Below are 15,043 nucleotides of genomic sequence, written 5' to 3' on the forward strand. Positions count from 1 at the left end.
CGATGACTSCTTCACTTCAGCACTGCTGCTTGCTCCGAGTTCTTGCCTTGTTCTCCTGCTCCTCGATTTGCTCCATCCACCCACTCCCAACCTTGGCACAGCCCAGCACAMAAGGGGTGACCTCCTACCAGACCTGAGGAGGCTGGAGCTCAGCCACCCTACGTACCTCCCACCCACCACTTTTTGGTGACTCCTTTGYGGTGCCCTTGGCTTTAGTGAAGTCCTCCAGGGCTCTAGGACCTCAATTCATCCTCGCACGGGAAACAAATGCTCCTTTAGCACGTGCAATCCTGTCCAAAAATCCAGAAGGGAACAGAGCAGAGCACGTGCCAGCCACGACTTCTACATGAGAAATTTTATCTGCTCTGTCTGGTACCACTTGCCAAGGACAGAGTCGCACGCAGTATGGTTTTTGATAGAAACAAGGGGTTTTTTTTTCAGCATGGTACACAGCCAGCCTCCAGCCTTAAAAAAAAAAATGGGTCAATCATACCACATAAAAAGAAAGTCGTGAATCAAAAAGAGAAAAAGGGACCAGAGAAGCTATTTTACATTTCCACCGGCTGCACAGATASAAACATAAATTCAGGAAAGTTATCACATGATAATATTTGACCAGACTTCCAGCTGTGGACAAAGGAGCCGTGTAGCAAAAGTATATGTTGTGTACAGTCCGTGCTAAAATAAAAACAGGTGCAAAGAAAGTTAAGCTTTAAATTCAAGTATGACCAGTTCGCATGCTGAGCTGAAAGCTAAATATCACATTCCAGGCAAATGGATCCAGTTTTGAGTGGATGTTCAAAAACAAAGYTCAGTTTTAACATAAAAAAAAAAAAGGCACAATGATTTCTGTTTTTGTTCGAACTGTTCCTCCCTGAAGGCATCAACCTACAAAATACTTAAATCTACTTAAAATGTGGACAACATCTAGGGCCAGTCCACAACAGTACTGACTGCTTAAAACAATATTTGCTAAATGATTTCTTTTTCTTTTTCTTTTTTTTTTAAACTCAGAATTTAAGCACAGCTAGCCCAATTCTCATGACACTAAGTCTGCAGCATACATTTGAAAAGACACTTGTCCATACATGTGGCAAGTCCTGGAAAACCAATTTATTTTTCAGCACTTCTGCAAAAGATAATATATATTTTTAATCATTAATCACAAAAAAAAAAAGAATAAAAATACAGTGCACTGCCTGTATAAACACATGCAAGCACCCTMTACAGGGGAGGTTCCACATAACTTGAGTTTTGTCTAAACTAGGACTTAAAAGGAGGRGGTTGAACTTCCACCATGACCACAGGACTCTGAGCAACGTGCCTAATTTCGGGGGTGGTCCTGTTTTGGGGGGTTGGACTAGGTGGCTTCTAGCAGTCACCTCCAACCAAAACTATTCTGCTGGTATTTTATAGCTTAGCTCTAGTTAACTGCATGTTTAAGTCTAGCAGAAACACAAATTATCACCAAGTAACCAAAAGGCTCTTCAGCTTTATCTCCAGAGCTCCTCATGGAGACACATCTCGCCACCACTCAGGGGAACAAAGACTTTCCACGACAGTTCAGCATATATAGATAGATATAAAATTAATATTTGAAGCTGTCTTCATACATCATTAGCAAGACAAATGAGGTACTATGGCTAGGCTATAGTAAGTACTATATCTTCTGAGCTAGCTCTTATCTCTACCACGCGCAGCATAACTCACTGTATAAAGTGATCTGAGATGCCAGAATAAGAAGAAAAATGACAAAGCACCAAATAAGAAAAGTCCTTCAGTGCATGGTTTTACTCCCCAGGCTTTGACAATTCTGCTGGTCACYGCCAACTTTAAAAGCAGAGAATGCTGCACTGAAACTGTGCATCTATTTGAAAAGGAAATAATGTACAGAAGAAACCTCTCTCAAACATTTCTGGASTTAAAGAAAATAAGTTACAAACACAGTTAAATTCCTTCCACCCACATAGAAGTGTTTCCAACAACACTATTGCAACTCGGTCTCCAAAAACATTTTAATTGAAGTATGTTTACCTTTATTCCTTTAATATTACCCAAATATGTCATCTGTTCAGTATCACTGCCACACAAGGTGGTTATTATAACCTCTCTTTCATCCTGATGGTTAGAAATGGAAGGCTAGTCTGCCAATATCCCCTTGGTGAAAGTACAGATAGATCAAAGCAATTCTCTGAAATGCTCCAACAAATAAGAATAATTTAATTTCAAAACTAGYTTGGATTGACTAATATTTGCTTGGCTTGGAGCCCATTGGAAATGAAAACATTCCATTTTTGTCCATTCATGAAAAAGGTCACCTTCACTTTCTTCTAAAAATCCATGAAAAGGCATTTCAGACAGCTGTAAAATGATGTAAAGAATGTAGATACCGGTCCTTACTGTAAATTCCTTCCCTTTCTCAAATCGGATGGAGAAAACCTACGACCTGCCTCATTAAGTGACTAATACACTGGAAAAGGCAGCCCTAATCTGAGACTTTAAACTACCATACAGCAATTCAGAAAATGTTTTTAGAGTGGCACAGCTCTGAACAGTTGGCTCAGTTGAGGCAGCCTAAATACAGTTATTGCTTCCAAGAAAAGTTTTTAGGGAGAATAAACAACCCACCAGCCATTAGTTCAGCAGAACGGGGATATTACAGCATTTGAGGCATTTGCTTTTCAACTGCTCCGCTTACAAAGATACAGAAACAACAAACTTTTTGTAGACAAAGCTTTGAGTAACCACCTCTTCTTTTCTGAGACTTGGTATTTGTGTCCATAAAGGTGCAAGATTTGCCTTCAAAGGATGCTTACAGCTGACTTTACCACTACTTCCAAATAACAGCGAAGCTAACAGAATCTTTAAGCACAAAAGGATCAAGATTAGTTTTATTATTCATTACTTCAGAGCAGCGTTCACTTTYTAAAATGTAGTAATTGTTTTAAGCATGTAAAGACATTTTTCCTTCCTGCTTCAGGCTCTGCAAATCTGCTTTATGAGAAATCAGTCATGCTGGATCCTGCAAAATGGGATCACAAGGACGGCCCTTGCAAACCCACACACTCAAGACCTCAGCTGAGAAATGTTTCTCTGGGGAGGTTAAGGTTTCCCTGGGGAATAGCAGCTCTACAAGCTATCGGCATGTTTACCTAAGATAGACTAGGCAGGGAACATACCCTTAATCTGCTGGTAATGAATTTCCAAGTTTCTACAAAAAAGGCAAGCTGTATTTTTATACATGAAGCACGTGATTTCTAAAATGTTTTTTCTCATGGTTCCTATTGGGAGTTTTGAAGCATGTTATCTGACCCACTAACCACCCACTCTGACCTCCCCACACACACAAAGGCTAAAAATACTTATGGCAACGAAGCATGTGAGCATGTGTTGCAAAGCGATGCTGAAGCGCCCCAAAATCAGTTTCACATTCTGCTTTTAATAAGAAAATACTAACAACTAATAACCCTGCAGTTGTTCTACGTGAAAAAGTAGAACAACCGATGAGAATCATTACCACCTCTGGTTAAATCTCCAAGTAACATCAACAAGCACTGTCCTGCTGAACAGAAAGTCAACTCTACAATAGCTTAGAGAGTCACTTGACAAGCAAAGAAGCCTTCCTTKCAATGTGTTTCCATTGGAAGGGCTAGGGCAGAAGTCAGTATTCCGGTGCTTTACTAACAAGGTTGGATTAGCCTGTGGATTAGATGAGTAACTGCAACCTGCCAGTGTAACAAGTTTTGTTGTTTCCACTGTTCATAACATGAATCAGATTCTCGTTGGGTCATTGCTTATTACATTATGCTAGGACACAAAAGTARTATGTTTTTGAAAGAGATTTTCCAACACCTCCCTACAGAAAGCACCAATGTTTCCCCAGCAGAGAGGGACAGAAGTCACCATTGTGGTTTCTTTTTATTCCTTTAAGAAATTGAGGCTTTTTTCTTTATTTTCAGATGGAGATGGACTTGCTGTTACACCATCTACAGAAGCAGACACAGAAGCAGGCTGATGTTACAGCAGCAGACAAGTCTTTTYTCATCCCGGTGCTTCAAATTTCCTCATCAATGAAATGGGAATAATGGCTAGAATTCACTCAGCATTTTCCAGCCAGACAGCTTTTAATGGAAAAGCTGGCTTTTCAATTACATTACACTTTGGTTGGAAAGCGCTCAGGACCGAAAAGAAAGAAGTTGCACAAAATCAAAGGGAAAGTCAAGATGACTGCAGCTCAACCAAGAACCACAGAACACGCTGAAATCAGCTGGTCAGAAAATGACCATAAAGCAGCTATTGAAAATGCAACAGAAGTCATCCCACAAGATAAGCTGCAAAATATAGCTGTTCAGAAACTGTATCAGCCATTAATAGCTAACTCGGCCARTAAAACAAACCAACTGCAACACAGATAGCCAGGCCCCGTGCTGTTCCACCACCCGTGGAGCCTGGACTTAACAGCCTGTTCCCACCCAGGACTGGTGCAAAGCACGTGCATAATCCCCACCAAGAGCCACGTCTGCTGAGGACACTTGCAGCACAACAGCATCACCACGCAGAGCACGAGAATGATCCCAGCTGCACTTGTGCATGACTTAAAAATGAGGTGGGGGTTCAGGCAAGTAATTTTAGAGTAACTACTGGAGTGCTTTCATTTCCTGAACTGACCCTTCAGAACGAGAAAGGCCTAAAACCCAGTTTTCCCCAAGTCTGACTAAGCAGTCTAACTGGACCACTGCTACCCAGGCATCAAGCGTGCACATCACTGTGTCTTAAAATGAAAGCAATGCTCTGTTCTTCTTCTGTAGATACATGCTATAGTGAGACAGCAGCAGTCCCTACAGACACCCTCAATCCTGCCAATGCAGACTGATTCACAACAGCACTCGGGAGAAAAAGCGCGTCAAATTCTGCTCATTTTGCAGAGCCCTGAGCCCCAGAAACAAAGGTGCTGCTGTGAAACACACCCAAACACGAGCAGCTCTAGAAATCCCTGCTCACGTGGAGATATCCCCCTTGATAAAGGCAATGACCTGGGTCAGGAGCGTAAGGGAAGATGGATGTCGTTCTGCTGCGGTGTTGCAATCTCCTGCAGATAAGACCTCCAGGGAAAGACTCCAGAAATAAAASAGAAGGGCAGCCTGCCAAGTTTGGGATAGGGTTGGGTCCTTTTTCACCGTGAATGACTTCCAACTCCTTGATCTTAAAGGAGCATGAGGCAGAGATATTGTATGGGATTGTTTGTTTGTTTGTTCACACAAATTGCACATGAAGACAAGCAGGACGACTCCAAAGTTTTGTTTTGAAGTCCCCATGCCTATCTTTATTTCCCCTTTAAATTAATGACAGTGCTTTTTCCACCAGGAAAAGCCTTCAGGTTAGGTACACGGGGACTGAGCATCTCTTGAATGAAAAAAGGCAGATTTTGCAATACAATCTCTTGCCTCTAGGATAAGGCAAACAAAGACTATCACTTTTTGCCCTTAGGCCACAAAAAAGGCAGGATGATGGTAAATGTTTTGGTGTCAGCCCACAYGGCAAACAGTGGTGATATAGTCCATGCTTCCTTAGCACTGCACTGAGCCAACAGATCTCCTGTGTCAGTGTTAACTACGCAGTCATCTGACCAATGCACAGATTTATATATGCAAAATAACTCCTACATAACTCCCTCTTCCTTCTTCCCACCACTTTCTCTCCCCAAAGGTGAAAAAGAATTTGGTCCAAAAATAAWTTTAGCTTAGCGCTCTGAGGGATAAAAGATTGACACATGGGCAAAATATGCACACAAAGTCAAAAGACCACATAGTTAGGACTCTTTGGGTAAGAGGAATATGTGGGAAACCATTCAGACCTATGATAAATATAGCACTCATATATGTTCAGCTCGTCATTATCAGTGCCAAGGGAATAGCAGCAGCTAGATATCAGATAGAGAATGCATGGACATGATGGGCACTGTTGCTTCTAGACTCAAGCTGGCTCCCACAGATCCACCCCGAGTGCTTCCCATGCTGAAAATGCAGCTGTGGCCACATCTGATTTGACTGTCTGCAGAACCAACTTCGTTATCACCCATTTATTAGGGCTTTTATTCCTCTCAGTCTCACAGCTATACTGCAGTTCAGGTGTCTACTCATGCAGCAGGGCTTCCTTGCAAAGGCAGAAATGGTTTAAGCAGATCAAGGAGCAGGTTGCTCACTCTGAACCAGCACGAGCAACACAAATGCCAAAAGAAAAGGACCCACTTTAAGAAAAGCCTGTCTTAGTGGTCCACATCCCTTGACAGCGCAGTCAGTCTCCAAATCAATCAGCCTAGAGATGACTCTTTATTACATGTCAGGAGACTGTTAGATGCATTACATACACCCAAATGTATGAAAGAGACCTCTATAGACCAGCATCAGAAAATCCATCAAAGTAACAGGGTCTAGTTAGCGCTGGAAAAGACGATTTATCTTTATGGGTACTTCTACATGGCTAATTACAGCAGGAGACAGAGGCGGGAATGCAACTAGAATGTGCTGCCAATAGCCCATCTAGCTGCATTCAACAGCCAAGGTCATCTCTAATGATGGTTTAACACACAGAAAGACACGATAAAATTATCAATAAAAAAGCAAAAATGATAAAGAGGTGGAAGACTAGAAGAGATGGGAGAAATATCTTGCAAAAATATTTGTGTTACATATAAACAGGTGGGGAAGTACTATTAAGATAAGGAAAAAAACAGYGCTGGTTTTGAGGCCTAAACTCTGCAAGTCGCCATGAAATACCCCATACGGACATGAAGAGGAAATGCATTTCCTATAGGAGAATACCCCCTTGGTACCTTCCAACAGCTTCCATAAGTACTGATAAGTCATTATTTGTGGTCTTTTTTTTCCTCCTTTCCAGAAAAAGTGGAGATTGCTACAATCRTATCATACTGAACACATAGCCAAAATGGCAGGGGATCCCTCATCCTGGCCCCTCTCTAAAGATGCTTCTGGTTTTTGCTGTATTTCTGAAGAGCTGAACCACACAATTTTATTACTAACTGCTCGAGTGACTGACAGCACTTCCTGCTAATTAGTCATGTAGCAACAACAACAAAAATCTTAATGTTTGGGAGAAACAGCAGGCAGACTTAACGTCCTCAGTGACTAAGCAACAGCGAAGCAGCCCTTCTCTTGGCATCAGAGAGTCACAGTTCCTGGAAGACAAAGTACTTATGATCACAYATTATTTGACACAATCTCCTGCCACTGTATATTTTTTACAGCAATCTTGATGTCTTAAAAAAAATGGATCTGGACAGTAACTTTGGAAGGTGTAAGATAGCAGAGGAGCATTTTCCTCATACTTCAGCCTTGTCTACTGCACAGCAAAACCCTAGATGAGACCCAGCTCAAACAGCTGYGTGCTGCAGAGCGCTGATGTCCCTTCCAACTGCAAAATATCCTCCCTTACTCTTTAAATATTTCACAGCTCTGGTACTCGGAGCTACTGTAATAATTGGGACAATTTTTAAAGCAACGTCCGTTCTTTGTCATTGGGGAACGCAAACGGTTATAAGGATATCTTCCCGGAATTCCTCCCTTGCCCCCAACCACAACTACTGTGCAGATAAAACTTGTGCAATACTTGGAAGAAACACCCTGCACCACAGACAGAAACGCTGAGAGATCTGCAGAAAGCATGGAAAAAATCTGTCCTGTAACAAAACTGCCACTTGATGGCAGTGCATAGCATCGATCTGAGCCCAGAACAACTAATAACACTTTATTTTCCACTTGTGCACAACATSGGATCGCTTTGTTGAGCGAGGCATTGAAAGGGCGTTTTCAAATAAATTACTTGCAGCGTAATCTTCAGAATTAAACGCGAAGCACCAGGCATAGAGTGAATGAGACCACGAACAGCAGATAGGCTTTTCAGAGGAGATTTGAGAGCATACTTGAAAACATCATGCCACCATCAAATAAACCCTTTCGATAACRCTAATCACCCATTAGCTTTGCTGTCAAAATTGGGTTAACACTTAAGAGTGAGAATCAGTATTCTGGAAGAGTGAGAAATTTTGAAGGTAACAAAGAATACTACTAAAAAAATAGAATAAATAAAATAGGCTTCTGCAGATCATCCCCTCTGTGAGGAGGGTCGCAGCTCTATCAGCCAAAACAAGGAATAAAATGCAATCTTTTACAGCTCTTCCAGATGCTAATCAGCTCATCAGCTATTGCAAGAAATAGAATCCGAAATTCATGGTCTTAACAGTATATATCATTTTGTTCCCTTTCAATAAAGCAATTACTGCAATAATGTAAGGATCTCTTTTGCAAGCTTGCAGCAAGGCAAAGTTTCAGAAAAGAGGCTGAACTAATCTAATTGCTTGGTCAAAGAGGTGRGTCAGTCTTTCCTCTGTTTCTCCCACCCACCCCCTGTACCAGCTCTGGCATTTTCCTTCAGGAAGGCATTTAATTTAAAGATCACACGTAACACTGCTAAGTAATGGTAATGTAAGAGCAGAGCTTCAGATAGTAAATATTCCAAATTTTGTCGGAAGTAGTCTATTTATCATTCAGTATCCTATTGACACATGCAAAATGTGCCCAATTTACACTGGTCACAGAAGGGAAAAAAAAAAAAAAAAGGAGAATTATGGAGCTCAGGACCAAACCACCTATCATTTTCACTCTAAGATAACAGGAAAGAAGAGCTAAGAAGGGCTTTCTCAGTTGCAATATAATCCACAACTCATCTTGAAGGCACATGATGCTGATGGTCAGGCAGCTTCTCCAGCCAAAGACGCTTGTGGTAAGTTAACTACAGCCACAATATATAAGTGACTATTTTATAAAAGTTCTATACTAACATTGTTCAGGTCTCGAGCTAGAGACTGCCCAGTTGCACTRCCCACAGTGAAACAAATGAATTGGCTTGTGGTAACTAATTTGTGCAACACAAAGTCTTTGGGCGAGGTAGGAAATTGAGAAGGGAATGTGCACAGAGCATAGCAGCGGCTGCCAGATGCCCATGACAGCAGAAGGGGTGACTTTTGTCATGAAGCAGACTAGAATTTGGGAATTGAGGAATGCAAAGACTCCAGAAGCTGAGCACAGGTTAGCAAGGACACTATTCCACCCGTGGAACAGAAACAAAACTAGAAAAGTTGCAAAGCATTTCTCTCAAATGTCAGGGTCTATATCCAGGTGCTCCACCTGCTTTTCTTGCAACCAAGTGAGAATCAGGTTCTTCCACAAGTAATACAAGCAAATATTTTATTTGTAAAATGTGCTTAGAAGCCTTCTATTCATTTAGAAATCAAAGACTTTGAAGGTGGGGCAGACTACTTTGTCATTAAGCAGAAATCAAGTATCCAACAAATAAAAGACTTATCAGATCTGTACCACAGAACTGAACCAAACATCAAGGCATATATTCCTCTTGCCTAAGGATCTCAAGAGAAAGACAGACAGGACTACTGCAGAGTGATTTTTGTGAGAAATTCCCACATCAAAGGAGTGCCAGGTATATCCTACTTTTTCTGCTGCACTGATTTCAGATATTCAGAAGTCCCAGTGGCTTTTGTGACCTGGATACCACTACGAAAACAAATTCAGTATTAGGAGAAAAGTAACTAAATCATAGCTACCAATCTCATGAGAACATTTAGCATCACCTATYAGGATTTTAAAGGTAATTCACTTTGTCCTCTTGTTCCTTTAGTAGATATTTTTTGAATACTGCTGATTATGTAGCCCATAATGCTGCACAAGTCCAAGCACTTGCTATACCCCAAGCCCAGGGTTGCACACGAATGTGTAGACCCTTCACATTCAAGACAGACACTGCTGCTGCAGCTTCAGGTTCTCTCTATTGAGACTTTTTTAAATACTTGAATATTTATACAAAAGAGGGKTTTTTTTCCCCTAAAAACACTAAGAGTTATCAGAATAGGAGTATGTATACACAGTTCATTTGAACTGTATGTCATTCTGTATGATACAGAAGCAGAAGAAAAGTGCTCCTATCATGAGCACTTCCTTCTTTTCATTTTTGATTAAAGCAGAGCACACAAGGAAATGTAGAGGAGTAGTTTATTAACAGAAGAGCCATTGTACCCAAAACCCTGTTTACATTAAGAGAGGGTCAATGCATTCTTTCTGAAGCTTYTGAAGTTCATACTTCATTAAGTTGCATGGCATTTTGGCATGGATATAGGAGCTCTCATCTCTATCAAAACTCTCCCTGAGSAACTTTGCAACTTGCACAGCTCTTAAGTGGTAACTTATACAGGAGATTCAATCCACAGACCTGATTAAAAGACCGAAGTCAATGGGAGTATTTTTATCGATTAAATGTTCATTCTTGTCATGCAATCACTAGTTATGACACATTTGGTTTTACCACTCCAAATAACACAGGCACACCTTAGACAAACCATGTCAAGGAGTCCTGTGACTTAGAAACAAGTTGGTTCCTTTTAATCAAAAAGGCAAAAGAGAAAATTTGTAGTGATGCATCATCCTTCTCCACCTGCTAATCTTTTCCATTTCACACCTACTGATCATTATCATGATGAAAAAACACTGCTGTCTAGCAGCCAACCAACCTAAGGGTTTTCTACTATAGTCTTGGCAGCAATCAGGAAAACATGACAATTTGTCACAAGTCATCCATTGAATTTTACCTCAGTTTTGTTCCAATCCACTTACAGAAGCTGCTGCTCTTGGGTTATTCTTCTTAAGAACGAAAAAGACAAATAAAACACCACCACAGCATTGATTTCAGACTGGCTGAAGATGCAAATGGGTTAGAAGCATGATCAATAATGTTACAAAAATCTTATAGATAGCAACTGGTGAGACTGAAATCAGAAACCATATAGGTTACTTTTGCAGTAAGACTAAGATTATCAGGGCGTTCTACGTAACTRAAGACTTGGCCTTGATCATTTACTCATGTGCACTTTATGTTTATTAAAGTTTATTTAGAAATAAGGACACAGCTTGTGATCCTTGATCCCTCTGTAGTTAAATCTCCTGCTGGATACCCTACTGGACTCTCAATTATCAGTAACATTTATAAAAAGATCAAAACTTTTCCTTTACAAAGCTGTTTCCCACTTTCTTCTTCTTGCCTGGATACTAGCAACAGTTGTGCTTAAGCTAAGTGGTTGATTTAAACTATTTCATTAATAAACAAGGAAATTAAAAAATGAATCAGACACATCACAAGTGCAATAAGAATTGCTTAAAAATAAACCTCAGTTTTATTATTTATTTATAGTAATATTAATGTTTGTTTTCTACCAGCATGACCATCGATGGTCTCAGTATTTTCAATGCAGCACTGGCAACAGCTAGAAAGTACTTGATAGTGCAGTTGAAATTTTGACTTTTGTTGCTCAAAATCTTTGAGTTTTATAAAGGATGAAGATAGAGAGGTCATTGCAAGCATTTAACAAAAAATAAAACTTAAGCTCCTTACTTCCTGCCTCCCATTTACAAAATACTTGTGCAACTTTCCAGTTCCACCCTGACCCTGGCAGCAAASAGCAATGCAGATTTGACTCTCTGGGATTCCTGAATACACAAAATCCCAGGCAAATAAAGAATCGGATATGAACTGCTGTCCTTAAACCTGTGCCCACAGGAGATGCCAAATCAATAGGTCAGCAAAGTACAAGAAAGGGATGCAGGAAAAGCCAGTTTTATACTTTATCTAGTACATGTACATCAGTACAGATGCTCCCAGCTGTGGTCTGTGGCAGGCAACTGTCCAGCCACACGGACTTCCTTCTCACACACCCTGCAGCAAAAGGTGCCCGGGGTAATTAAAGCAAGCAGAGGACTTTTAGAGATCCCCTTTTCCACAGAAACAGTATCTACAGACGTGCTGGAGATACTGTGTAAAATATGAGCACAAACCAGAGCCAAAGTCACCTATAAGAGCAACAGTCAGAAGAAATCAGAGATCCTGATGCCAGCCAAATTACTTGTGTAATCTTGACCCATGTTTGTGAACAAGTCAGGAGGAGTTTTCTGTTGATAAAAAAATAAAATAAAAGAACACTCATAAAACACTCATAAAAATCATGACTGCTGACTGCAGCTCTCACGATCATCTCTGCATTAAAATCACATTTGTATCACAAAGCTGAGGACCACTCCTTGAGCAGGGAGAGGTCAAACCGCTTATGTGAGCGCCAGCAGACATTGCCAACAACTTCCCCATTCCAGCACTCCGCCGCTTTTACAGCGGCTATGATTGACGTCTCACCAAGATATCCATGGAACGAGGAAGTGGGTTCACACGTCTACCTCAGATGGGCACCACGGTGCTGGCCCACACACACTGCAAGGTAACACTGTGTTTTATAGTGGCAATCAGGTGCTGACAGTCATGCAAACCCAACAGTTATTTGASCCTAAACCCTGGCATGAAGTACACRGTGAAGCCTGTGGATCTACGGGGAGAACTTCATGTCCTACCTCCGCGTCAACTGCGAGGCCTCAAGACTGCCCTGCGACGTGCACAGAAACAGGGCCATTCAGCCACATGAAACACAGGAAACATGAAGATGTGGGGAAGAGACAACAGTTCTCAAGGGGAAAGTCAATAAAAGAGATAGTGGCCGGTCACTTGCAGAGCTTGTGCTTGGGCCCAAACCTGCTGCTGCCATGCTTAGCTCCAGTTCCTGGCAGCCTCTCTGACCAGGAAAGGCCCAGAGATCACTTAGACACAATAATTACAAAAACACAACAGTTATTATTACTACAAGAAGCGTTTTCCAGCTTCTCCKCTTTGATCTTTACATTGACTCCTGCAAGAGGACGCAGTCTCCTCATTACAGCTGGTGACCTCCAACAGCCTGCAAGCTCAGCAGAGGCAGAACTGCCAGGTTTTATACAGAAAGGGCAAATAAAAGTGCAAACTACCTAAGGAAGCAGATTGGGAGACTCTGGAGGTGGCCATCCAGAATGAATCCAGATGGAATTGAAGACCATAGTGATTCCTGTAGTTGTCCCAAGTGGAAATACCACCTGTACCATCACTCATAAAACCTTGCTCCCAGGCACGCAGGACACACAGGTTCCCAGAGCTCTTGCCCAAGCTGCAATCTTATTCATCTGGGCAATCTGGTAACCGTCAGATGGGATAAATCACACTCAGGCTCTGTAATTGGCTTCCAGGAACTGGAATTAGAGAAGTCATTTTTCTTTTCCCTCCTAAAAGTAGCTTAGCAATGCTGCTGATAAAAGCAAACACCAAATGATGCAACATTTTGCATTATTCTTACTCACTTGCAAAGTTTGCACTCTGCAAAGCACTTTGAAACTCATGCAAGATAAAAAAAAAAAAGAAATCAAGTGCTCCTTATTTTGCATCTGAACTGTTCGTTTACAAGAGGAACAAACCATAAAAGATGAACTGCAAAGGCCTCAAGTATGCAAGAGGTTAAAACTCAAAGTTCGCCCCCCCCCCCCCAAGTCATCACATTGAGGGAGATCCCCTAACATATTTCTCTCTCCTGGTGTTTATTTCACAGAGAGATATGGGGGAAAACACACAAGACTTTTTTTTTTTTTTTTGCAAACAAGCTCAAGGAGTGTGGATAAGGAATGACATGTCAACATCACTGTAAAAAAGGAATCTGGTCAGAGGTAGTAAAGTTCATTATGACAATGCCACAAGATTGTCTTCCTTCTGAAAAATAAAAGYGCCAGGAAGATAACTTCTTGTTTATGTTCTACTTGTACCTAGCAGCTCTCTCAGATGGGCACTGAGCTGTCAATTAACAATACAAGGAAAACGGAAACGGATCTCAAAATGTGCCCAGCACGTAAACTGAAAGCAAAGAGGAAGACTAAATATTTATTTTCCAAGGTTGCTGAGTGCTTCCTCCACCCTGCCTCATTTAATCTATCAACCTGTTATTTGAAAGGGATCCARTTTGCGTATACACCTTGCCAGAAGCGAGGAGGAAGACATACCAAGGAGCCACTGCAGTAGTAATAATGTGGTCATGAACTGATTTACATTTCAAAGAAATAATACACCAATTATTAATAACATATAATAATTGTGACCTTTCAGTGGGATAAATTTGACCTCAGTGTAGTTCTCACGACCATGTAGGGAACTTTTAAACTGAACCTATTACATATTACCCTACAATATTATGTACTAAATGTAAAAACAAAGAACATTGGGAAAATAAATTAAGCCAGAAAACTTAAGTGCAAATGAACCCCCAGATTTGGGACGCCATATGCTGTTCTAGAGACACCAGAATGATTTTATCCTCCTTTCTGCCATCCGTATGTTTCTAATCTGGCATCAACATCGTATATTTGTACATAAACTACATTCTCTTTCAATGACTCCTAACTTTAAATCAGAGTTTCTTCAAAGTCAATATGCTTTCAATATGCTTGTGATTTAAAATTTCAGGCTAAAATCAGTTTCACAGTAATACAAAGTATGGCAAGGAACGCTATTTTCTTATTTCACTCATTTTGTTTCAAGAACAATACTTAATACAGTAAGCACAGCATAAACTGTAACACAATGGAGTACAAACATCAAGCTGCTTATAGAAAAAATTAGGTAAGGTTTGAAAGCTTCCATGAGTTAAAGATCAAAATATTGTTATTAGATACAATACAGTTGCCRAGATATTGCTCTATCACCAGGGCTGCTAGTTTTCCCTTTGAGCATCATTTGCATACAGTCATTTTCTCCCAATTTTCCATCCCTGCACCCAGCTCTATCACAGTGTTAGTGAGATCTGTGGGCAGCCCATAGGCATAGGACGGTGCCACCAGCTAATTCTGCATTGAGTCCAGCGAGACAATATGGAAAGCAAACGGTTACAATCCTGGCTGGCAGCTTTGGCACAAGTTTAACACACGTGCACGCCCACCCCTACACAAATTCAGGCCTTATTTGACAGTCCCCATATTCTGCAACAAAGCTCCTATTGACGCTCGAGAGGAAGCTTGCTCCTTATTAATTCAGCCAGCCAGGTTACGAGCTTGCAGCGCACTGACGT

General features: G+C 41.0%; 1 protein-coding gene across 1 annotated transcript in view; it reads right to left on the reverse strand.

Annotated features, from left to right (window-relative positions):
- LOC112948279 (A-kinase anchor protein 13-like) overlaps positions 1-15,043 on the reverse strand; it is a 71,716-nt gene that overhangs the window by 43,858 nt on the left and 12,815 nt on the right. The window lies entirely within an intron of this gene.

Source organism: Nothoprocta perdicaria, unplaced genomic scaffold (assembly GCF_003342845.1).
Source record: "Nothoprocta perdicaria isolate Ctin4 unplaced genomic scaffold, notPer1 scaffold_26, whole genome shotgun sequence".
Taxonomy (NCBI): domain Eukaryota; kingdom Metazoa; phylum Chordata; class Aves; order Tinamiformes; family Tinamidae; genus Nothoprocta; species Nothoprocta perdicaria.